Source organism: Hyperolius riggenbachi, chromosome 5 (assembly GCF_040937935.1).
Source record: "Hyperolius riggenbachi isolate aHypRig1 chromosome 5, aHypRig1.pri, whole genome shotgun sequence".
Taxonomy (NCBI): Eukaryota; Metazoa; Chordata; class Amphibia; order Anura; family Hyperoliidae; genus Hyperolius; species Hyperolius riggenbachi.
Window position 1 is genome coordinate 163,611,450 of NC_090650.1, and position 24,482 is coordinate 163,635,931.

The 24,482-nt window shown below is 42.1% G+C and overlaps 1 long non-coding RNA gene across 2 annotated transcripts in view; it reads left to right on the plus strand.

Annotated features, from left to right (window-relative positions):
* The window catches only part of LOC137517539 (uncharacterized), a 129,038-nt gene extending 105,829 nt beyond the window's left edge, over positions 1 to 23,209 (plus strand). The window contains exon 3 of one of the 2 annotated variants that reach the window (XR_011020562.1): positions 23,169 to 23,209. This is a non-coding gene — a long non-coding RNA (uncharacterized lncRNA). Of the gene's footprint in view, positions 1 to 265; positions 305 to 23,168 lie in introns of those variants that run through there. The other variant, XR_011020561.1, reaches the window with a different exon arrangement.
* The last annotated feature ends 1,273 nt before the right edge of the window (positions 23,210 to 24,482 follow it).

Consider the following 24,482-nt stretch of genomic DNA (forward strand, 5'->3'; position numbering starts at 1 on the left):
TTGACATTCCAGAACTTTTGATAAGACCTCCTAACCCAAACATTCATGTGGAATGCTTCTAATATGTTTTCACTTTCACTGCAGAATTCACCATTTAAATGTATTTCAAAGTATTATATTATAGGTTTTAACAATAATTATTTCTTTCTTTGGAAGGACGGTATTGATTATTATTTAGATTAATAATATTTATGTGTAATAACTGAGCAAATGTACATATATGATTGCTGCAGTAATTTGAGGTTTTAAACGTGTTTCTTTCCAGTCTTCACACAGAAGCATCTTTCAAATGTCAAGGCCGCAGACAAGCGCACTAACATAAACAAGAATGTTTTAGTGTCTGTAACTAAAATATTATAAAATAATTCACAGCCTGGAAAATGCTGAGATGTCTCAGAGCAATATATCAAAGACGTACCCCAACTTTACAGTTTACAATGAAATTTTGCATAGGACATTAAAACTTAAAACATACACATATGACAGCTTTTCCTACATGAATAAAACAGCTAGAATTCTGACATCCCCCCCCCCTCCCCCCCCTTGCTGGAAAATGATGGCAGATGATTAGCGATCTCCATTGTTGCTTTTATGTTTCTCTGAAAGGAATTATTGCAATCTTTCATTCATGCAAAACCTTGCTCATTAAGTAGCGTTGTCTGCTGTGTTGCCAGCCTGACAATAGACTCAATAGTAAAATTAATATCTTCTCTAAAAAATATATTTTGCTGGTCTGGATTCGGCTATAGTCTTTGTATATGGCATATGTATGAATTCACCCTTGAATCTGTAGTTTCTATCACTGTAGTAGCTTGTGTAGCTATGTAGAAAAATTCTTGGCAATATTTGTTACAAAGTTCGAGTGATATGGTAAAACTTAAAGTTCAAAATGTATAAACAGGAATGATACCGTTCATGTGGTCCCTAGGTTCTTTGGAGCACAATGCATTCAATGTTTTATTGTTGGCTTACAACAGGTTAATTAGTTAGTTGATTGGTATGATGTATTAATACAGTTAATTACACCTTTCTTATACCACAAGGTTTCTTTCACAAATGGTATGTAGTAAAATAAAGTATGTGTAGTTTGCCAACAGAATCCCATAAAATGTCATCTTTCTATTTAAATATAGATATCATATAAAACATGTAGGCAATAAAAAGTTCTTGGTAATGCAAGTTGCTAGATAGCTAGTTACAGTAGCTGTTTTCAAATATGTTCTCAATAAATCATATATATTAACATCCCATTGTTGAAGTTACTTCTCTACTTCATGTTTCCAGTATTTTAGAGTAATTCTCTCTTGAATTGAGCATGATCTTTACCATTGATTAAAAAGTCTCTTGAAACTTATGTTGTAGCCTGTCAGCTAGGCCTGAACGATTTTAGGAAAAGATTGAATTGCACGATTTCTGTCAGGAATTGCGATTTCGATTTGATTCACAATTTTTGCTACACAACGATGGATCAGGATATCGATGGTGAGTATGAGTGGCCCCGGTATAGGTAGCCAAGTATAGGTGCCCCGAGTATACAGTAGTTTAGCCAGCTTTAGATGCCCAGTAAAGGTTAGCTAGCTACATAGGTAAGCCAGCTATAAGTGCACCAGTACAGATTAGCCAGTATAGATGCCGCAGTACAGGTTAGCCAGATAGATAGTCTCCCCCTCACCTCCACTGGTACCTTCTACCTTCTCCCCCCCCCCCCCCTCCAGAAAGTCCCGATCCGCTTTGCCGTGCTCTCCCCCAGCACAACACACTTTTCCACCAGTATGACTCAACCTGTCCCCCAGCACATAACCCATCTGTTCCTTAGCAGAATTCCCCCCCAGCACATGACATACCTGTCCCCAGCACGACTCCCCCTGCCAGCACATGACACACCTGTCCCCAAGCCCGACTCCACCCTCTCCCCAGCACGTGACACGCTTGTCCCAAGGACGATCCCCCCCCACTTGACACACCTGTCCCCCAGAACAACTCCCCCAGCACATGACACACTTGTCTGCCAGTACAATTACCCCCCCCCCACACACACACACCAGTACATGACACAACTGTCCCCAGCATGAACCACCCCCAGCTCATGACACACCTGTCCCTCAGCACTGACCTCCTCCTTCAGCACAGGACCCTCCAGCAGCTGGTGCGTTGTTTGCAGACTAGGCTGGACAAGCATGTGGCTCCCTTGGCTCCCCAGGGTGATTTGCAGCTCGGGAGTGAGGAGGCGGAAGGCGCTCTGCACATCTCTTCTTGCAGAAGGCCATCCTCCTAGCCGCCTTTGAGCATCCTCGCCGGCGACACGTGACCAGCGGCGCCGCATCACATGACCAGCAGTGCTGCTTTCCTCTCTCTCCACGTGACCGGCGGCGCCGCTCGGCGTAAAAACTGCTTTCCCAGCTGCTTGAACGCGGCAATGCGACAACGCGTAGGGGGCCGAGAGCTAGAGCAGAGAAGGGCACAGTGGTGGCGCGGAAAACAGCCCACTTTGACAATCTCAAGATCGTCTTGCCGCTGATCGCGATTTTGGTTTAAAAACCGAAAATCGTTCAGCCCTACTGTCATTATTGTTGTGTGTAAATCTTGGCATGTTTATTTTCTCAAAAAGTCAAATGTGATAATTATTCTGTAGATTAAGTTTGAAATGTGCTTGTTTTCTTGTTAAAGAGTAACTGTCAGGCTGCAAAAGCTAATTTAAACCTCTATTCTCCTGTGTTAAACAGTTTAGAAGGAAGCTAAAAAGGCAATACTGCAGTTAAAAATCTCTCTTACTTTTGATGTGTGCTTATCAGCAAAGCTGTTAGACCCAAGCTCTTAAGAAGCCGAGAGCCGCATACCATACAGCAAAGCATTCTGGGGCCCTCCCCTCGGCTGCTAGTGATAAGTTACAGGGCTTGTGTTAAAGCAGCAGCCCACAGCGCTGAAAAAACTGCCGGCAGAGTACACTGCAGGAGTCCGCTATTGTTCCTAGCCACATGGCTAATTAATATTCACTGCACAGTACTGTTATTCAGTACGAGCTTTTCTGTGAGTGGAATCATCAGGAAGCAGGCAGGACATGACGACACATTTGGCTTCATAGGACACAGACAAACATGGAGCCTGCCATGAGCTGTCAGGAGCATCATTCTCTGCAAATACTATATAAAGATTCTGTGAAATCCAAAGGTGGACAGTGAAATGCATATGTAATGTAAGTACAGCCAATCTTTAGCTACTGATATGTGTTTATTTTCTCTGAGACCCTGTACCTAACAGCTCCTCTTTAAGCACAGTCTCTTCTCATTGCAATACTTAATGCAGTTACACGCTTGACCCTTTATATGTCGTGTACATTTTCTCTTTGATTGAAGTATTTATCCTCACCAATCATTCATTAGTATTGGTATCAGTAGTCATTCAGAATTTTCTTTTCTGGAAACTTCTTTAACCTCCTTGCCAGTTATCCCGCACTCAGCTCGGGGTAGCCTGCGCAGGAGGATTTGTCAGGCCCCGCTGGGCCAATTTGCATAATTTTAATTTTTTTATTTGTTACATGCAGCTAGCACTTTGCTAGCTGCTTGTAACATCCGATCGCCGCCGATTCGTGGCCCCCCGCCGCGCCGCCCCCCCCCCCCTCCAGACCCCTTGCGCAGCCTGGCCAATCAGTGCCAGGCAGCGCTGAGGGGTGGATCGGGATTCCCTCTGACGTCCATGACATCGGTGACGTCATCCCGCCCCGTCACCATGGTGACCGGGGAAGCCCAGCAGGAAATCCCGTTCTGTACGGCATTTCCTGCTTACTCTGATCGGCTGCGGAGATGCTGCTGCTCAGCGGCTATCATGTAGCGAGCCCTGGGCTCGCTACATGATTTAAAAAAAAAATTAAAGTGCTCTGCTGCCCCATTGCCGCGGGAATTAGACCGGCAAGGGGGTTAACAGCATCATATGTTTCATATAGCTTTGAGTCAAGTGTCTATAATTCTTGAATACTACATGCAGTTCTCATGATAGCGCAATAGGATCCCCCCTTATGTAGCTTTAAAGTAATCTAGTACCAGTCCAGGATTTTACTAGCAGTTAAGTCTGCCACTTTAACGCAGTATTGACAGTTCAGGTTGTTTAGAACATTTCATCTGTAATATCAAATAGTCCCGCATTTAACTCTATATTTTCTGAGTTGACTTTGGCTAGTCATCTTGCATATATGTCTAGTGTGTACGTCAGTCTTTGCATACCATGGCACTTGAAGGAGTTTCACTCTTAGTTTGTTCAATACTGTTCTTGTATATATACGGATTAGGTATTGACATTTGAGTTATTCTTGCTCTTAAGTCATGTAGCGGGTATTCCTCTTGTTATGGTGCATCTACCTTTTCCACCCTCACGCAATGCTAGAACCAATCATAGGGCAATTTCATTTGTCCCAGGATGCTTTCTTGAAACTTGAAAAGGATGAGTAACAACGGTCATCTTCAAGTTGTATTTTCAAAGAGATCTTTGCATTGTTCTCCTTATTAGTCGTGTTGCAATTTAGTACAGTTTCCATTCACTATGCAGAGCTATGTGCAGATTTACTATAGTCCCTTGCTGAACATATCTTTTCATCATTTAAAGTGTAGAGAAACCGAGAGCCCAATATAGTGTAGTATGTTAAACATAAATGAAGTGAAGGTTATTGTGAGAAAATTATACTCACAAACATGGGTTACCACAAAGGCAACCACTGTATAGGCAGGTGAGGAGATTAGACCTGTCCTCACTCAGGGATAAGAAGTCGCTCTCTGTAGATGCGAAAGGGGGTAGATCACCCCTCCACCAGGGGTGGACACGGTATAGCAGTAGGAGAACAGAGGCACCAGCAGGGTAAAAGCGGATAAAAACTTTAAAATTTTCTGGGAGGAAGTGGTGGACTTACCTCCATAAAGCAGACATGAGGCTCTGCACCTGCTATTGTCGAAATTCTGTTTTGTTCCCATGTTTATTGCCTGATGAAGCGGGCTGAGCCTGCGAAACGCGTTGCACTTTTTTGGGGTACTATTTAATACATGTGATTGCTGCTATTCAGACAGTCTTTCGTGTCTGATTTATGAAGGTAAATCCACCACTTCCTCCCAGCAAATTTTAAAGTTTTTATCCGCTTTTATACTGCTGGCGCCTCTGTTCTCCTACTGCTTTTCATCATTTAGGATATTTTCATATCTCTTGGAATTCAAACAAATGTTAGACTGTCCTTTATTCTGGAGTATTGGAACTTCTCTTTCAATTGTCCATGTATTGCATATTTGAACATTTCTGAAGAATATTTTCCTTAATTTCATGTGAGCAGCACAGTGGCGTAGGGGTTAGTGCTCTCGCCTTGCAGCGCTGGGTCTGAAAGGAGTTTGTATGTGCTCCCTGTGTCCGTGTTGGTTTACTCCGGGCACTCTGTTTTCCAACTCTAATAGTACTGGAATGGCTAAGTTGGGCATCATCTTCAAGGATAAAGGCTGTATGAACAATTCCAGCAGTCACTCTTGTTCAGACGCTGAGCATACTGTTGATGCATCAAGTTGAATTTATTTTGAGGTCTTCTTTGTAAATTGTGAAGTTCAGCTTTTGTAGTCATCAAATGTATCCGGTACAGCAAACACCATTGTGGTTGTATTTTTGCGGATAATTGATATTGTTCTCAGCACCTATGAGAAAAAATAAAAAGGAAGAGGAGAGAAGGGAAAAACCCAAAGTAATAAGCAAAATTCTGGTGAATTTTCAGCATAAAAAAACTAAACTAACTACCTTCCCACTTGTGGTTCAAAATGAAAAATATATAAGTTGATGCTATATGGTGCTGGGTGCATTCTTACTAGTTTGCTCTAGTGTTAAAAGTTATAACAGCAGGTTGTGTCTCTTCTTGCTTATGCCTTTTCTTAAGTTCATCTTAGTTTCTTTAAAAATAAAAGTAGTATTATCCATTTTCTGTAAAAGTTGAGATGTCTTCTCTTTGAAAAATGTTCATTTTCTTCTTCTGAAATAAAAACTTTCACGTTTAAGCTGTGCATCAAAATCCATCAATAGCATATCATACATGTCTTCATTTGTGGCTTCATGTGTGTCATGGCTTTTATCATAGCTTGACATCCGTAAGTAAATCCTTGTCCATTTACAAAAACATTTTCTCTTGTTATCTGTTCATCACTAGCACAGTATCACACTTCCTGAATAGAGTATCAACTTGAAATTCTTCTCCTTGAACTTCATCAGTCGATTACCTAAGGCATGGATTTTCTCTTCCAGTCTCTTGGTGTACATAACTTCATTTCTTCTTCATATATTTAGAAGTCTTAATCAATCCAGGCTTCATTCTTCACCAGGCCTTTAATCATCTTGTACATAGAATGTAGTTTAGTGCAGTCTTCTGTAGTACCAGCTTGATTGCTGTATTTCATTATTGTGAACAGTTATCTCCTTGTTTCTCCTGTAGAATGTCTTTCTTCCTGTAACCTCTCATAAGTCTTTATTGCATCTGCTTCTGTATTTGTAGCATGGCAGTATATCGCTGCATAGGTAGAAAAATCCATATCTTCCACATCATCTTCATATATAGAATCAAAAATAGAATATTAATGCATATTAATCAGTCATTTTAAAATCTGTACATAGGCTGGCTTCTTCTATAATTGGATGAGCTTGACATCTTAGTCTTGATCTTGAAACCTTGATATGATGTAATGGTCTCTAGTAGTTTCAAATATCTATCAAAACCTTCTTTCACTCATTTCACTTTCACTTTTGGTATTTTCTATGTCAAAAATCTTTCCTCTTCTAGTTCATCAGATGTATCTGTTAAAACTGAATATCTCCATCTTCATCTTCTAATGCTCACTTCTTCACCCACCTTATAATCTCATTTATCTTTTAACCTGATGTCGTCTTCTGTCTGGTCTTCTTTTCTTGTATTCCTTCAGGCCCACTTTTCTTAGTGCTGTCACGATCTTCTCTCAGCTGGTGCGTCAACCAGTGGTTGGAGTTGTTAAAGAAGTAAAAGTACCGTTTAGTCCTCAAACTTCTCTGGCTACTCCAGTTCCAATTGTTTCTTCTTCAGCTGTTTTCAGATCAGAGCTTCTTATAACATAGCCTCTTTCAATGGCTTGTCTTCATGTTTATATCTTGGCATATTCTTCTAGCATGTAGCTTTCATCGCTTATCTTAGCGGGTTTCTTCTGGGTGCCTGCAAAGAATGCTTGTTTGGAGTCTTCTTTGGTTCAGACAAGAGAGATTATCTTGTGAGAATTCCAAGCTGCAGTAGTAACATTTTCAATTATTTTTTAATCAAACCTTCTTAGTATAATGTAGTGACAAAAATAGTCTCTTTGATGCCTCTTAATAGGATCTAGCCTCAAAAATGAGTAGAAATTCCCCCCCCTTGAGGCCAGGACTATAAAAATTAAAAACAGTCACTTCTATATATTCATCCGTTACCTCTAAACATGGCAGCTGCTATATCTGAGTCTTCATTGCTCCTTTAGCTTCTCATGACAAAAAATTAAAAACAACCAAACAAAACTTGAACCTTCACTAGTGCATTGTTCTTCTATTTCCTTCTTGGCATAATTGTTTATTAATGTCTGTATAGGAAGACAGTAGTCGTTTTTTTGATTTTTTTTTTCTTCATCAAACAAAAACTGATATCAGTGGTCGTAAAAAAAAAACTTTCATTTGTAGTCTGAGAGAAAAAAAAAAATCAAGTGTCATATCACTTTAAGTCCATTTCTGAATATATGTTGTGTTGCTGCCTGTTTGAGGATTGTCTTGTCTTCTCCTGTGTCGACATCTGGTAGTGCTAATCACACACTAAGGGTTCTTGTTTTCATAAGAATAAAAACAAAGATTTCTTCTTGCATCTCATTTTTGTCAGCTGTAACTTGTCTTGTATCTGCAGTCTTCTACATTTAGTGTCTGTTCAATTCTCTAGTATAAAAACAATGTTAATTCTCTTGATAGTAGAATCTCTTTCATATATACAAAAAAATATTCTTTGTTTGACAAAACCTGCTCTGTCATTTTTCTTTTTCACTGAGCTTCTCTCAAAAAGTTTTTCTGCACTTCTAAGGTAGCCATTTTCATAATGTATTTTAATGTAGTCTGCTTCAATATGCTGATTCAATATAATCTGCTTCATTGTATCAGAAATGTAAAATACACGTAGCACTATTCCTTTTTCTAGGTTGATAGACCAAAGTATTTATCTTCTCTTCTAAGTCTTTTCATAGACTATAAACTGAGTGTGCTCATTAACAATTCTCCTCTATGAGATTTTAAAGCATAAGAATATCTTCCTCCTTTGCTTCAGATTTTGGATGCTTCATATACAATACAATACAATACAATAACCTTTGTAAAGCGCTTTTCTCCCATAGGACTCAAAGCGCATAGTTGTGTCTCAGACTAATAAAGGGTTGCAGGCTGGGTTGTGTTACAGAGGAGAGATAGTCAGATGTTCATGAATGCCAGACTAAAGAGGTAGGTTTTCAGTTTAGACTTAAATGCTTCCAGGGATGGAGCTGTCCTGATTGGGTGTGGCAGGAATATATGCATATCCAACTCTATATTTGAGTATATAAGTACTTTTTTATTCTCTTATCGCGATAGAAAAATATGGTCTATACTTAAGAAAGTATATTTCAAGATAACAATCAAGATAATCATCAACTGTTGGGCGCCAACTGTCAAAAACCTGAGCGGTTCTTGCCTTTTTCATGATTGCTAACTCAGTAAAGGAACAGCCTTAAAAGCGTTGCCATCATATAAATCCGTCATAGCGGTGTCTGAACCCTCTATAACAATAGTTATTGATTGACGGTGTACCTTGAAATGAATCAGAGCACTCAGTATATGATTTTATATAAAAAATTGTATTTGCTTATCATACGGCATATATACAAAATATGAACAGTTCTAAGTAGTGTTTCCTTCTAACAGTATTCCATCCCATCAAGGCCTTTATAGCCAAGCGATCCTCAATCTGCTAAGTACATTCAAAAAAGAATGTAACAGTTGTGTTATGTAAAATAAGATCAAAAGTCGTCTCATCTGTATCAATAGCTGTGTATATAGTATCTGTGTAAAACTTGTAGTAATCTTCTTAAAGAAATAGCATAAAAAATAGCTTCTAAAATAACTTCTTGCTAACATCTTAACAAAACTTAATGCTGAAAAATGAATAAAGTAAATCACCAGAACATTAAGCATATTACCCCTTCTCTGTCATCTCTTTAGCGTCTAGAACAGGCATGGGCAAACTCGGCCCTCCAGCTGTTACGGAAATACAAGTCCCAGAATGCATTGCAGGAGTCTGATAGCCACAGTCATGACTCATAAAGGCAAATGCATTGTGGGACTTGTAGTTCCGTAACAGCTGGAGGGCTGAGTTTGCCCATGCCTGGTCTAGAACCACGTGTGGGAAGGTAGCTTCTGCCTCGTGTGTCCTCTCAGGAGATTGTTGAATTTCTGCAAACTATGAGCTTTCAGCTCCTACTTTTATAGGGATTGGATGCAATATGGCTGCCTAATCTGGAATTTCCCTGAATCCCAGGTTCTGATTGGCTGAAGCTTCCGTGCGTCAATGCTTTATCATGTTTTGAATACCTAAATCATAATATTGTTTATAAATTCTGATTAGGTCATTTCTGACGCAGTTAATTAAAATGGTTTTAAACGTGTTTCTTTCCTGTCTTCACACACAAGCGTCTTTTAAATGTCAAGACCGCAGACAAGCGCACTAACATAAACAAGAATGTTTTAGAGTCTGTAACTAAAATATTATAAAATTCACAGCCTGGAAAATGGTGAGATGTCTCAGAGCAATATATTAAAGAAGTACCCCAACTTTAGAGTTTACAATAAAATTTTGCATAGAACATTAAAACTTAAAACATACACATATGACAGCTTTTCCTGCATAAATAAAACCGCTAGAATTCTGACAGGACATTTGGCTCTTTTTTTTTTTTTTTTTTTTTTGACTAATTACTCAGCAGGGGGTGGTGGAAAAGCCCCTGCAGAAATTGTATTGGTCTACCAATAAAATAATCGCTACTCCTTTTTTTGGAACAGTGATGTCCGAATATCGGTTTAGCTTGATCATAAAGTTTTTGCACTTCAGCAACAATGCCACCTTCGAAAAGTCCACCCACCCTGCGCCAAAACTAAAAAAAAATTGGGAGGTGTATCAGCTTGTTGTTGACAACCGCCGGACCCATTATGTACCACAGAGGGACAAAAGTGTTGACGAGTCTGATGGCCTATAAAAGGAGGCGAGTTGGGTCCAGTAAATAGCATCTAAGTGGGCCTGCTGTGGCATAAAATCGTACATGCTATGTGAATCGTCAACTGGTTAAATCTGGAATACAATACTGTATTCCAGCAAAGGCACCAAGTTCAAACACAGGTTCAATGACTACAGAGTGGCGACATCCTCTGTGCTTTCTCTGGTTGAGCCTCTCCTGAACAAAGGCTATTGTGTCACCACTGATAATTTTTACAGCTCCCTTGAACTTTTTGAGTTCCTCATACAAAATAGGACTGATGCCTATGGCACCGTTAGGCCTAGCAGGCGGGAAATGCTATCAGCATTTGCCAAACAGATGCTGAAAACTGAGGACATTGCTGCTTGGCAAAAGGGGAAAATGCTGGCTCTTTTCTGACGTGATAAGAAAGATGCCTGTCTCCTCAGTACAGTCCACGATGCCTCAACTGTCACCACCAGAACGGGAGGAGGTAAAGACATTCAAAAGCCTCAGGTCGTAGTGGACTAAAATTGCATGATGGATGGTGTGGACGGAGCCAACCAGGCGATTACTTTTTACCCCGCAGTACGGAAACAGCAGGAAAAAAAACTATAAAAATATATTTTGCCATCTCCTGGAGCAAAGCTTGTGGTATGCATACATCCTCTACAAGCAGTTACAGGCCAGTAACTCATGCAGACTTTATCTGGAAGATGTGTGAGTGCATCTGCCTGAAATATCAGAACGCATCAGATGCCAGAGTTGGGCGCCATGCCTCTTACGCTGTGAAATCGAAGCGCCTCACTGGCTGTCATGTAATGGATTATATTCCACCCACTCCCCCCAAAAATAAACCAACCATGATGTGGTGTTTGCTGCTCAAAGACTGATGAGAAAGGGAAATGTCAGAAAGGAATCATGATTCTACTGTCCTGATTGTGATGTTGGACTCTGCCGTTCCCTGCTTTAAAATATACCAATCAAAGAAGCGTGTGAAAATAACCAACACTACAATAGTTAGTCCTCCAAGTTAAAAAAAAAAATTGGGCATTGTGAGTCATTGGCAGAGAGGTGTATCAAGTCACAAACTGCTACCTCAAAAATGGATACTGAGTGCTCATGATAGAGATTGGATGCAGATATGATATAAATTATCAATAAAGTAGTGATAGTAGACAATCGGGCACTACAGCAGTGTTAACTTTATTCCGTGTTCAGATGTTCAGCAGTATATTCCAAACAATATGCTGTATATAGTGGTAGGTGAGTGAGTCACAATCACGTAGTTGTTGCACACATTGCCGAAAATCGGCATTGTTTTTATCCTACCCGTATTGAGGCAAATGGCGGTGGGTGCAGGGCAAAAAACGGGCAGCCAACGAGGTGTACACAGCTGAAAATTAAAACTTCACAGTGGTGTTAAACACTGTTGAAGCCTTGTCTGTTAGTTGTGTTGTGGACTTATCCCAGGGAGACCAGCACCCCACTAACTACCTAATTCCTCAATACCTAACAGGGGAAGTGGGGACCTGGAAATCGGTAATCACTGTGAACATTCAAAAGACTAAAGGCCTGAAAAGGTTAGATAATAGGACATTCCCATAGTATGTGATAGAAAGTGCCAGCCTGAGAACATTTTTCCCCAAAAAATTTGAATATTCACTCGAAAACATTACTAACTTCCTAGGGCACAAATACCATTTATAAAATGAGGGGTTTCTACACGCAAGACGCATTTAGTTTTGTAAGTGAGTTATGAGTTTTAACAAAGTCAGTAGTGGTTAGTCTGGGTTTCATCGGGACAAAATTTGGCAAATGTATTTACAGGAGAGTGCTGTTGGAATGAGAGAAGGTTGTCCCAATCTGAGTTGCCTCCTTTTAATGGGATTGGGCTGTGTAGTATGGCTGAAATGTTCTTCATCCAGTGAGATACCGTAGCTGGATTTAGGAGAATTTGTGGCAAACTATACCTAGAAATGTTTCATTGACAGAGATTGGAATATCTGGCATTACAGAATCATCTGATTTCTCAAAGTAATTGAAAGGTGGTTTCCAAGCTTGTAACATGGCATGTAAGAGTGGGGAGCTAAATGGACGACGGTCAATGTTGGAAAATTAATTCTTTCAGAAAAGACTGTGAACCTACAGCCTGAAAAGCCTGAACAACCCAGTCAAAAGACATTCACTCTTTAGAAAATGATGTACCATATATATTCTCATATAAGCTGACCCTTGTATAATCCTAAGGACCCACTTTTCTCTCAGAAACCAAGAAAAAGTTATTGACTCGTGTATAAGCCCCCTCCCCAATATAGCCCCCTCCACAGTAGTCAGATGTTCCCTCAATTCAAGTCGCCCCCCCCTCCCCATACAGCTGTATCTCAAGAAGCCACTAGATGGCATCATAGATATGAGACACAGCGATTGCCACACAGGAAAAATTCCCTATCATTGCACCACTGACACCTTGCTTGCATGCTCCGCTCCACAAGCCAGGAGACACAGGTAGTCTTGAGTAGCACACTCTGCACACTATGTTGTGGGGGATGGAGGGCACGGACACAGCAGGGTGCAAGCTGGTAAGAGCAGGATCACTAGTGCACAATCCTTACGCTTCTCTGCCATTAACAAAACCTGCTCCATCTGTTTTGCTCCACGGACTCGCATATAAGCCGAGGGGGGTACGTTTTCAGCACATTTCTTATGCTGAAAAATTAGGCTAATATGCGAGTATATACAGTCAATTGAAATCTGATGTGGGTCTCATCCAGGAGGCACATTTTAAGTGGAATAAAATCCTGTCATTGCGAGACAAGCATTATATGCAAAAGAGGAGGTACGTGACCCGATATGATTAGTGACAATGGCCTCCATTCACTAGTGGTTACTGACCTATTTATCTCATGGGAGGTAATTTACCTCCTGTAAGATCTCCAAATAGCAATTCTCTTGAAGTATAGGGTGAAATATCGACAGAGTAATCCATGCGATAAATGTGCGATAAATAGGCGATAGTTAGTCGTTATTTTTTCTCAAAATCCCAATTCACCAGGGAAAAAAGGGGGTGTGGCCATTCATTATTTTTTCATCTATCTCCTGCATGTACCTGGAGATATTGGTTTTTTCGCACAGCTGCTGCAGCTCACTCTGCAGCTAGTTTACTAGCAGCACACAGTAACAGCCTATACTGTACATATTTCAGGCACCAGAGAGCAGCCCATTTACACTATTTAGCATATTAAGCAATATTAAGCATTTACAATATTAGGTGGATGGTTGAAATGAAGGATGAATGTGGATACATTTTTCATTAGTAGTGAGTGTGAAAATGTATCCAAATAACTCTTCCGTTTCACCCATCCATTTAATATTGTAAATGCTTAATATTGCTTAGTATGCTTAATATGCAGAACAGAGGGAGGGATTTGTAATGGAAGGAGTGGGTCAAAAAAACAGAGTGGGCGACCCTCTGCGGTCACATGCTGGTAATAACCTCCTCCTCCTACCCACAATCCTTTACTTCCAGCATCCAGAGAGGCAAAGTATTGCATGCAAATCACTAACACTGCATAACTATCGTATATATCGCACGATTTTCGCATCCATATCTCTACATTATCGCACCATTATCGCCTGCTACCGAACACTTCTCTCTCTATCCTCTCACAGTGGTGAATTGCAAACAAAGTGTTAAAATACCGCATGAGATAAAATACTGACCTTTTATCTCTTACTAACTCTTCTCTGGTGAATTGAGGCCAATGGCCTCAATTCACTAAGCTTATCTCCTGTCTTTAATAACGTTTCTAGAGTTATCACCATGGTGATAAGGCATGTAGTATTCAGGAAACATTTTACCTCAGGCAAACCTAAAGTTAACTCTTCTGTCTTTAAGTTAACTTTTCAATCCTTAAAATAACTCCAGAATTCTAAAGTTAGACAGGCTGTTAATTAACTGCATGTGAAAATAACTACAGAGGAGGTAACTTAGGGAATGAAGAGATAACTCTCTCACTGTGTGGTGGCAAGTTTACTCTTGCCTTATTATCTCCAGCATGATCTTAGTGAATTGAGGCCAATAATGCCTTGTCGCTAATCATCCGGAGGGTGGTGCACACTCTGCGACTGGGGACATCAGAGCAACAAGGGAAGCCTCAATCTGATTCTGAGTCTTTCTTTAGGTTATGGTACACTTTAAACAGAGCAGAGCCTAAAAAGAAGTTGGCCTACACCACTGTGAGTACAGCCAGCAATTTGTGCAGGTTTGTTGAGACTGCTGGTTAGCTGAGTTCTGGATAAGCAGGACTTTATTGTATTCAGCTTTTAATAGTTGACAAGTGTCCGTAATTAAAGTGATGTTTAGGACCAGCGATTTACTTGGGTTATCTTGGAGGCCGGATGCAGAGGAACATTTAGAGAGGAGGATTATCAACTCCTGGGATGGAGAAAAAGGGTTCAGTCACAAATAACAGCAAATTGTCAGCAAAACGTTTCGGTTTATGCAGGATACAAGTCCATTCTACCAGACAATCTTAACATTTTGTCTGATGGCATGCACCAAGAGCTCCATAGTCAAGATAAATAGAATCGGTGAAAGTGGGCAGCATTGCCGGGTGCCTGTGCAAATACCAAAGAAGTCTAAGGTGTACCCCGCATAATGAACCTAAACTGAAGGCTTAGAATATAGTGTCTTAACCAATTCCGGACCGAGGTGATAGAGATGTACGTCCTGTTTTGATGGGCTCCTAGTTGGCAGGGCGTAGATCTCTATCACCGGCGCCGCTGCTACCCGCCGCGATCATGCGCACCGAAGCCGCCGCATTTAGTTGTCTTATGACAGCTAAGGCTTCCGGGTATCAGCAGGAGCCGTCACTGATGGGGTCCTTGCCGTGTGATAGCTGTGAGCCAATCACAGCCATCACCCTCTGAAAGGCAACATAGTTGCCATTCCGCCTCCCTGTCACTGTGTCAATCTTTTCTGACAGGGAGAGACGCACAGCCTGCAGCCGTGACAGGCTGTGTGATTTTAGTAAACAAAAAAAAACACATTTTTTAACCTGATCGCCCCCCATTCATCCCTTGATCCCCTCCCAACCACACACTATCTATCTGTGTGTGTGTGTGTGTGTGTGTGTGTGTGTGTGTGTGTGTGTGTGTGTGTGTGTGTGTGTGTGTGTGTGTGTGTGTGTGTGTGTGTGTGTGTGTGTGTGTGTGTGTGTGTGTGTGTGTGTGTGTGTGTGTGTTGGGAGGGGATGTAAATAATGCACTGGGGAGGTGATCTGTGTGTGTGTATGATATATATGCATGCATTCAGACACACAGACAGACACACACACACACACACACATATATACATATACATATATATATATATACATACAGTGTATATACATACATATATATATATATATATATATATAGCCTCCTGCCCTGGTGGTCCCAGTGATCGAGGGCCCACCAGGACAGGAGGCAGCCCCCCTAGTAAACACACATACACTGATTCTGCCACCTGATTGCCCACAGCACCCCTCAGACCCCTCCCCCTATTCACCCCCTCAGACCACTGTTTGCACCCAATCACCCCCCTAATCTGTCAACGCTATGTTTTAGATCAGGTCTTAAACTGCCCCCTGGGGGCTCCTGATCACCCCCCACATCCTCAGATCCTCCCCAGACCCCCCCCCCCCCCCGTGTACTGTATACATCTATTCTCCCCTGTAATCACCCACTAATCACCTGTCAATCACCCCCTGTCACCACCTGTCACTGCCACACATCAGATCAGACCCTAACCTGCCCCTTGCGGGCACCTGATCACCCGCCCACACCCTCAGATCGCCCTCAGACCCCCCTGATCACCTCGCCAGTGCATTGCTTGCATCTATTCTCCCCTCTAATCACACCCTGATCACCTATCAATCACCCCATCACCACCTGTCACTGCTACCCATCAGATCAGACCCTAATCTGCCCCTTGCGGGTACCCAATTACCCGCCCACACCCTCAGATCGCCCTCAGAACCCCCTGTTCACCTCCCCAGTGCATTGATTGCATCTATTCTCCCCTCTAATCACCCCCTGAAACACCCATCAATCTCCTCCTGTCACCATTTTAGTGGAAAATGACACGTTGTGAAAAAAAATAAAAATCAATTTCCGATAACTTGTGACAAAAAATAAAATCTATGAACTTAACGTACTCCTAACGGAATACCTTGGGGTGTCTTCTTTCTAAAATGGGGTCACTTGTGGGGTTCATATACTGCCCTGGCATTTTAGGGGCCCTAAGCCGTGAGGAGTAGTCTGGAAATCAAATGCTTCAAAATGACCTGTGAAATCCTAAAGGTACTCATAGGACTTTGGGCCCCTTAGCGCACCAAGGCTGCAAAAAATTGTCACACGTGGTATCGCCGTACTCAGTAGTAGTAGTATAATGTGTTTTGGGGTGTATTTTAAAACACATACCCATGCTGGGTGGGAGAAATATCTCTGTAAATGGAAGATTGTGTGTAAAAAAAAAATGTTTTATTTATCCCTCCCAGCATGGGTATGTGTAAAAATACACCCCAAAACACATTATACTATTTCTCCATACTACGGCGATACCACGTGTGACACTTTTTTGCAGCCTAGGTGCGCGAAGGGGCCCAAAGTCCTATGAGCACCTTTAGGCTTTACACGGTAAACACACTCCACAAAGGACCCCATTTTGGGAAGTAGACACCCCCGAAGTTATTCAGAGAGGGGCATGGTGAGTCTGTGGCAGATTTCATTTTTTTTTTGTCACAAGTTAGCAGAAATGGAAACTTTTTTTTTAATTTTATTTGTCACAAAGTGTCATTTTCTACACTACCTTGATAGGGTAGCTCCTGTTGAGTTTATACCCTATTGCAATGTGTAAGTTTATTTACCTTAAACCTGCTCTTTCTTCTCTTACTCTCCTCTCAGCTCTCTCTTCCTTTCTCTTCTTTGACCACATGACGGGAGCGGGGTGCCCCCTCTTCCTCCTCTCAACCTTTCCTCCATGAATTCTCCCCTTAAATTTGTCTCAATAAATGCTCAGGGACACTGAAGCGAAAAAAAACTATGATATTATTTGTATGTGTAGTACAGCTAAGAAATAAAACATTAAGATCAGATACATCAGTGTAATTGTTTCCAGTACAGGAAGAGTTAAGAAACTCCAGTTGTTATCTCTATACAGAAAAGCCATTATCTCTACGACTTTCAAAGTCGCTGAGAGGGCTGCGTTCTGACTTTTATTATCTCAACTGTTAGTTAACTATTTACTTTTCCTCTGGCAGAGGAGAGGTCATTAGTTCACAGACTGCTCTGAAAGAATCATTTTGAATGCTGAGTGTTGTGTAATTTGCACATATTAGAGAATGATGCAATGTTAGAAAAAACACTATATACCTGAAAATAAAAATATGAGAATATTTTCTTTGCTGCTAATCCTCTAGTAATTATTCATAGTACACAACCAATTAATTATATCATATATTTTTTTCCGCTTCAGTGTCTCTTTAACTCACCCCTGAAAAGAACCAAAGCCTTCCAATATTTTAAATGGTCGCAGGCCGACATTATCTGCATCCAGGAAACACACTTTATTCAGAACCATGAGCCTAAATTTCTCTACAAGGGTTATAGGCAGGTCTACTATGCTAGCACGCAGGTTAAGAAACGTGGAGTGTTGATTGCTATTAAAAATGGTTTGAGCTTCTCTCTTTCTAAGTCAGTCTCGGATCCGGAAGGCAGGTATATCTTACTTGTTGGCACTCTTCAGGACAATCCATTCACCATTATTTCCTACAACGCCCCCAATGATAAGCAAGCTCCCTTTATTTCACATCTTCTTAATGTAATCTCTAAGTATAGTAAAGGGTTCCTTCTTGTATGTGGAGACACTAACCACTGTTTGCACCCGTTCTGGGACAAACCATCACTGAAAGGGGTTTCGAATTTAGGGAACACGAAACAGACTGAAACAATTAGGTCAGCATTCAGGTCGCTTAAATTAACCGATATCTGGCGGGAACTGAATCCATGTAAGAAGGAGTTTACATTTTACTCTAGTGCCCACTCCTCTTTTTCCAGAATTGACCACTGCTGGACGTTATCTTCCCTGCTTCCCTCAATTAAATCAGCTAAAATTTGCCCTACGCCCTGGTCTGATCATAATATGTATGCTATTGTGCTATCTTCTCTGATTCAGCGCCCCACCGAATTCCGGTGGACCTTGAATCAATACCTTCTCACAGATGAAAATATCTCACAACAGATCAGTGAAAAACTATCTGAATATTTTACCCTTAATGGTTCAGACCCGGACATCCCTGCCCTAACGGTATGGAAAGCCCATAAGACAGTGATTAGAGGCATCTTTATTCAAGTTGCTTCTAGAAGGAAAAAAGACAAACAGCAAGCACTATCAGAATTGGAAAAAAAGTATACAGAAGCACATAAGTTATTTCGGGAAGCCCCTTCTCCAGATAATAAAAAATATCTTTTAAAAGCAGAAACTGCGCTCAATCTCGCCCTGACAGAGTCGGCAGAGAAGCAACTTACTTCCGCTAAACTCAAATTTTATCTTAAATGCAACAAGCCCGATACCTTGCTAGCCAATAGACTGAGCCAATCGGATTTATCCTTTAAGCCTATCTCCTTACAGATTGACCACAACCAATTGTCAGCCAACCCTGTCAAAATTGTTGAAACTTTCCGCTCTAACCTAGAAAAATTGTACAACTCCCCCGACATCTCTTCCTCCACACAGATTTGTGACTTTTTGTCCAGAATACCTCTTCCAGCACTCCCAGTGGGACTGAAGGAATCCCTTGACAAGGAAATTTCCCTACTGGAGGTCCAACAAGTAATAAAACATTTAGAATTAAATAAACAACCAGGTCCGGATGGTTTTAGGGCCGTTTACTATAAGAAGCTCAGCAAGATTTTGGCTCCGCATTTAGTCAACACATTCAATAATATCCTTAGGGGGGCCCAATTCCATCAAGAAACTATCTCGGCGCTCATCAGTATGATCCCTAAACAAAACACCAACCCGCAAATCTGGTCTAATTATCACCCTATCTCCTTACTAAACTTAGACATCAAAATTCTGGCCAAGATTCTGGCTAATCGTTTAAAGAATAAAATCACCACACTCATACATAATGATCAGGTGGGCTTCATGCCCCAAAGGCAAGCTGGAGATAGTGTTCGCAGACTAACACACTTAATTTATCAAGCTCATCTCACCTCTACCCCAGCAATGTTATTGGCACTGGACATCACAAAGGCCTTTGATTCGGTAGCATGGTCCTACTTGCTAGCTGTACTGCAACACTGGGGCTTTGGTGACAATATGATCAACTGGATCAAGGCCTTGTATTCTACACCGTCAGCAGCAATCTCATATCAAGGCTTTAGGTAGAGTGACTAGATTTTTGTGGGTCCAACCTGGGACAGGGAAGGGGGGCGCAGGGGGGGGGGGGGTCGCGCCGCGCGCACCTTGGTGAAAAGTGGGGAGGACTGAGGAGAGCGCAGCGATGAAGACCGGGGGGGGGGAGTGGCTGCGGCGCCGCGGTGAAAATGGGCTTGGCCATGACATTGTATGGGCGGAGCTAACGTAATGATGTAACAGCGAGGCATAAGAAAGCAGTGTTTACGCCATAATGTGGACAAATGAGACTTTGCATCATGGGTGTGCAGAAACTGTGTGATGCTAATAGTATACCGTAACCACAAAGCAGCAAACATAGCCATCTATGACCATTAAATAATAAATGCAGTAACAGTTACCCCGGACACCAGAAAATAAACGCAATGGGCAACACGTCAGCACAAAATAAACGCAATGCGGGCAACATGTCAGTATAAAATAAATGCAATGCGGGTAACATGTCAGTACAAAATAAACGCAATGCGGGCAAACATGTCAGTACAAAATAAACGCAATGCGGGCAAACATGTCAGTACAAAATAAACGCAATGCGGGCAAACATGTCAGTACAAAATAAACGCAATGCGGGCAAACATTTCACCAGAAAATTACTGCAATGCGGGCAAACATTTCACCAGAACATTACTGCAATGCGGGCAAACATTTCCCCAGAAAAGAAACGCAATGCGGGCAAACATTTCCCCAGAAAAGAAACGCAATGCGGGCAAACATTTCACCAGAAAATAAACGCAATGCGGGCAAGCATTTCACTAGAAAGTAAACGCAATGCGGGCAAACATTTTACCAGAAAAGAAACGCAATGTGGGCAAACATTTCACCAGAAAAGAAACGCAATGCGGGCAAACATTTCACTAGAACGTAAACGCAATGCGGGCAAACATTTCACCAGAAAGAAACGCAATGCGGGCAAACATTTCACCAGAAAATAAACGCAATGCGGGCAAACATTTCACCAGAAAAGAAACAATGCGGGCAAACATTTCCCCAGAAAAGAAACAAAATTGCGGGCAAACCTTTCCCCAGAAAAGAAACGTAATGGGAGCACATTACACCTGGAAAAGAAAGCATTTACTCACCTGGCGGAAGTCTCCGGCCTTTGGCGCGCTGCTCCCGGGACTACCTTCCTCCTGCTCGTCTCCCGCGCTGACAGGGCTACGGTAAGATGGCGCCCGAAGCCCTGTACTGGAGACACAAATAGTCTCCAGTACAGGGCTTCGGCAGCCATCTTGCCGTAGCCCTGCTCGCCTGCCGGTGTCGGAACAGACACCGGAAGGAGGAGGCTGGAGCGGGGCTGCGGGCAGTGAACTGGCACGGCGTCTATAGACGCCGCTGCCAGTTCATGAGGATAGAGTGGCCAGAGTCCCGAGGCCGGGATGTCCCGCTGCTGAAACCGGGACGTTTCCCGGGACCTCATGCAGTCCGGGACGCGTCCCGGGAAATCCGGGACGTCTGGTCACTCTACTTTAGGTCATCCCCTTTTCATATCACGCGAGGCACCCGTCAGGGGTGCCCCCTATCCCCACTACTCTTTGCTCTATACATCGAGCATTTGGCCGTTCTGATCCGTAACTCTCATTCAGTTCAGTGCTCATTCAGTGCATACAGGTAGGCAGCAGAATGCATAAAATCGCACTATTTGCAGACGACCTTGTAATGTGTGTTACCCGCCCTACCAAATGCTTACTCGCTTTGAATAAAATTTTAGCACAATTCGGGAAAGTTTCGAGGCCGCACATCAATCCCACAAAATCAAAAGCACTAAACATATCCCTAACCCCATTACTAATGCAAGCTCTTCAGGACACTTTTGAATTCCAAGTAGAGAATTGTAAACTCCCTTACTTAGGTATCTACCTCACTGGCTCCTACGATACACTATTTCGTTATAACTACCCTTCCTTGTCCCGGGAGCTCTGTGAGATGCTGGAGTGCTGGAAGAGGTATTCAATCTCATGGATGGGCAGAATTGCAGCCATCAAAATGACTTTTCTCCCTAAGCTTCTTTACGTGTTTCGGTTACTCCCGGTTTCTGTCCCCTCTACGTTCATCGAAACTTTACAAAAAAAAGTCAACGACTTTATTTGGGGCTCCAAGAAACCTCGCTTCAAAAGGAAATATTTACTTCTGCAACGCTCTAATGGAGGCTTAGGCGTTCCTAACCTAAAGCTGTATTATAAGGCTGCCCAGCTGGCATGCCAATGTAGGGAAACCCTTTTGGGTGAGTATAGAGGAGAATATCATTCATCCCATCAAAATATAAAATCTTCTTTGGATCCCCCCCTCTACCCGCAATAAAATCTCCAACCCCCTAATCCAAAACTCACTTGTAATATGGGACAGCTGCAAATACTCGGGGAAGCGAATATCTCCCCACTGACCTTTAGTTTCCTTCTTAGGTAACCCATCCTTTCCACCCGGATTATCATCCCCTGCTAGTTACCACTGGTGGTCTAGAGCTAAACTAACTAGAATTTGCGATCTTACAACAGACTAAGGGATAAAATCGCTGGACCACTTGAAAGAGAAACACAACTTACCCCAAAGGGAATTCTTTAGATATCGGCAGATAATTCACTTTGTGAATCCAATCTGCCTGATATCTCCTCTCTTTCATGTAGAACAGCTTATGAGGCAATATGCTCAACAAACCCCTTTTCCCCTGGAGTAATTTCTATGATATACAGGGACCTGACAAGAATGTTCTCAGAATGGAAACCAGAATATATAATAAAATGGGAAAAAGAACTGGGCGTGACAATAGCAACCGAGGACCTACAGGACATTTGGAACAATATTCCCCGGGTCTCTGTGAATGCTGACCTAATTAAAGTCAATTATAAATTGTTATTCAGGTGGTACCTAGTCCCACAAAAACTAGCAAAAATCAAACCGAATTCTACGTCTAACTGCTTCAGGGGTTGTGCAGAGGCTGGTACCCACACCCACACGTGGTGGAAATGTAAAAAAGTAAACAGATTGTGGATAAGGGTCTGCACGTGGGCCTCGTCACTGCTCAACATCCCTATCCCTAAAAACCCTGTCCATATACTTCTGGGCCTCCCGTATCCGAATCTGACCTCCACTCAGAATGCTCTAATTAACTTTATTTTCACAGTTACAAAATTAACAATCGCAGCCTCCTGGAACACCACAACTTTGTCCTTTAATCAAGTTAAACAGAGACTTTGCCGCATTTTATTTTTTGAGAAGCTTAAAGCTAGAATAATGGATAGTATGAAGAAATTTGACAAAATATGGTCCCCCCTCACCAATATATTGTAGGGCCTGAGACGAGCTCACAATTAGGACGATACTGACTGCACTTACCTGGGCTAATATGTTAAATTAAAATGTTTTTATTTTAAGGAGAATTGGTGGGCCCTTGCTCTCGTGGTCTTGATCCTCTTTTTTTCCCCTCTCCCTCTCTTTTCCTCTTTTCAATTACTCTCATTTAGGAGCTGACAACCTGACACGATATAACCCTATGGTTCAGTACTATTACTACAACCCCAACTAAACTCAAGCCCCAAGCGTCTATCACGATGTAAGTGCAATCCTTCTAAGTTTTATAATACCGATCTTGTCTCGCTGGAGACAGGACCTCATGAGCTTATAGTTGTAAATAGGGGAGGGTGGCCCTGCCCAGCCATTTGGGTTGAGTAAATGGGCGGTCGCTACCATCTCTAACGGAGTTATTAACCAGCTGAGCGGTCTGGACGAGCTCAGCTCGTCCAACACCGCCAGCGGCTGCCGCTCAGGCCCTGCTGGGCCGATTTTAATGAAATAAAAAGCAGCACACGCAGCCGGCACTTTGCCAGCCGCGTGTGCTGCCTGATCGCCGCCGCTCTGCGGCGATTCGCCGCGAGCAGCGGCGAAAGAGGGTCCCCCCAGCCGCCTGAGCCCAGCGTAGCCGGAACAAAAAGTTCCGGCCAGCGCTAAGGGCTGGATCGGAGGCGGCTGACGTCACGACGTCGGCTGACGTCGATGACGTCACTCCGCTCGTCGCTATGGTGACGATATAAGCAAAACAAGGAAGGCCGCTCATTGCGGCCTTCCTTGTTTATTCTGGGCGCCGGAGGCGATCGGAAGATCGCCTCCGGAGCGCCCTCTAGTGGGCTTTCATGCAGCCAACTTTCAGTTGGCTGCATGAAATAGTTTTTTTTTTATTTAAAAAAAACCCTCCCGCAGCCACCCTGGCGATTTAATCAGAACGCCAGGGTGGTTAAGCCTCTTAGCACTTTGCTCTCGAGAATCAAATCATTTCGCTAGGGGTTGTTCTCTGTACACGCTAAATTCCTGATAATTGTTATGCAACTCCCATAGGCCTGTACAGTGTTATGATTCATGTTGTCATGTTATGACTTTTCAAACATGTATTTTATTTGCACTATTGTTGTGTGTATACAGCAATGTACTTTCATTACCTTGACTGTAAACTTGTTCTGGTTTTATCTTAAAATCAATAAAAATTATTGAAAGCAAAGTGTCATTTTCTGCTAACTTGTGACAAAAAAATAAAATCATCTATGAACTCACCATGCCTCTTAGTGAATACTTTGGGATGTCTTCTTTCCTTAATTGGGTAATTTGTGGGGTATTTATACTATCCTGGAATTCTAGCACCTCATGAAACATGACAGGTGCACAGAAAAGTCAGATATGCTTCAAAATGGGAAAAGTAACTTTTTGCACCATAGTTTGTAAACGCTATAACTTTTACCCAAACCAATAAATATACACTTATTGGATTTTTTTTTAATCAAAGACAT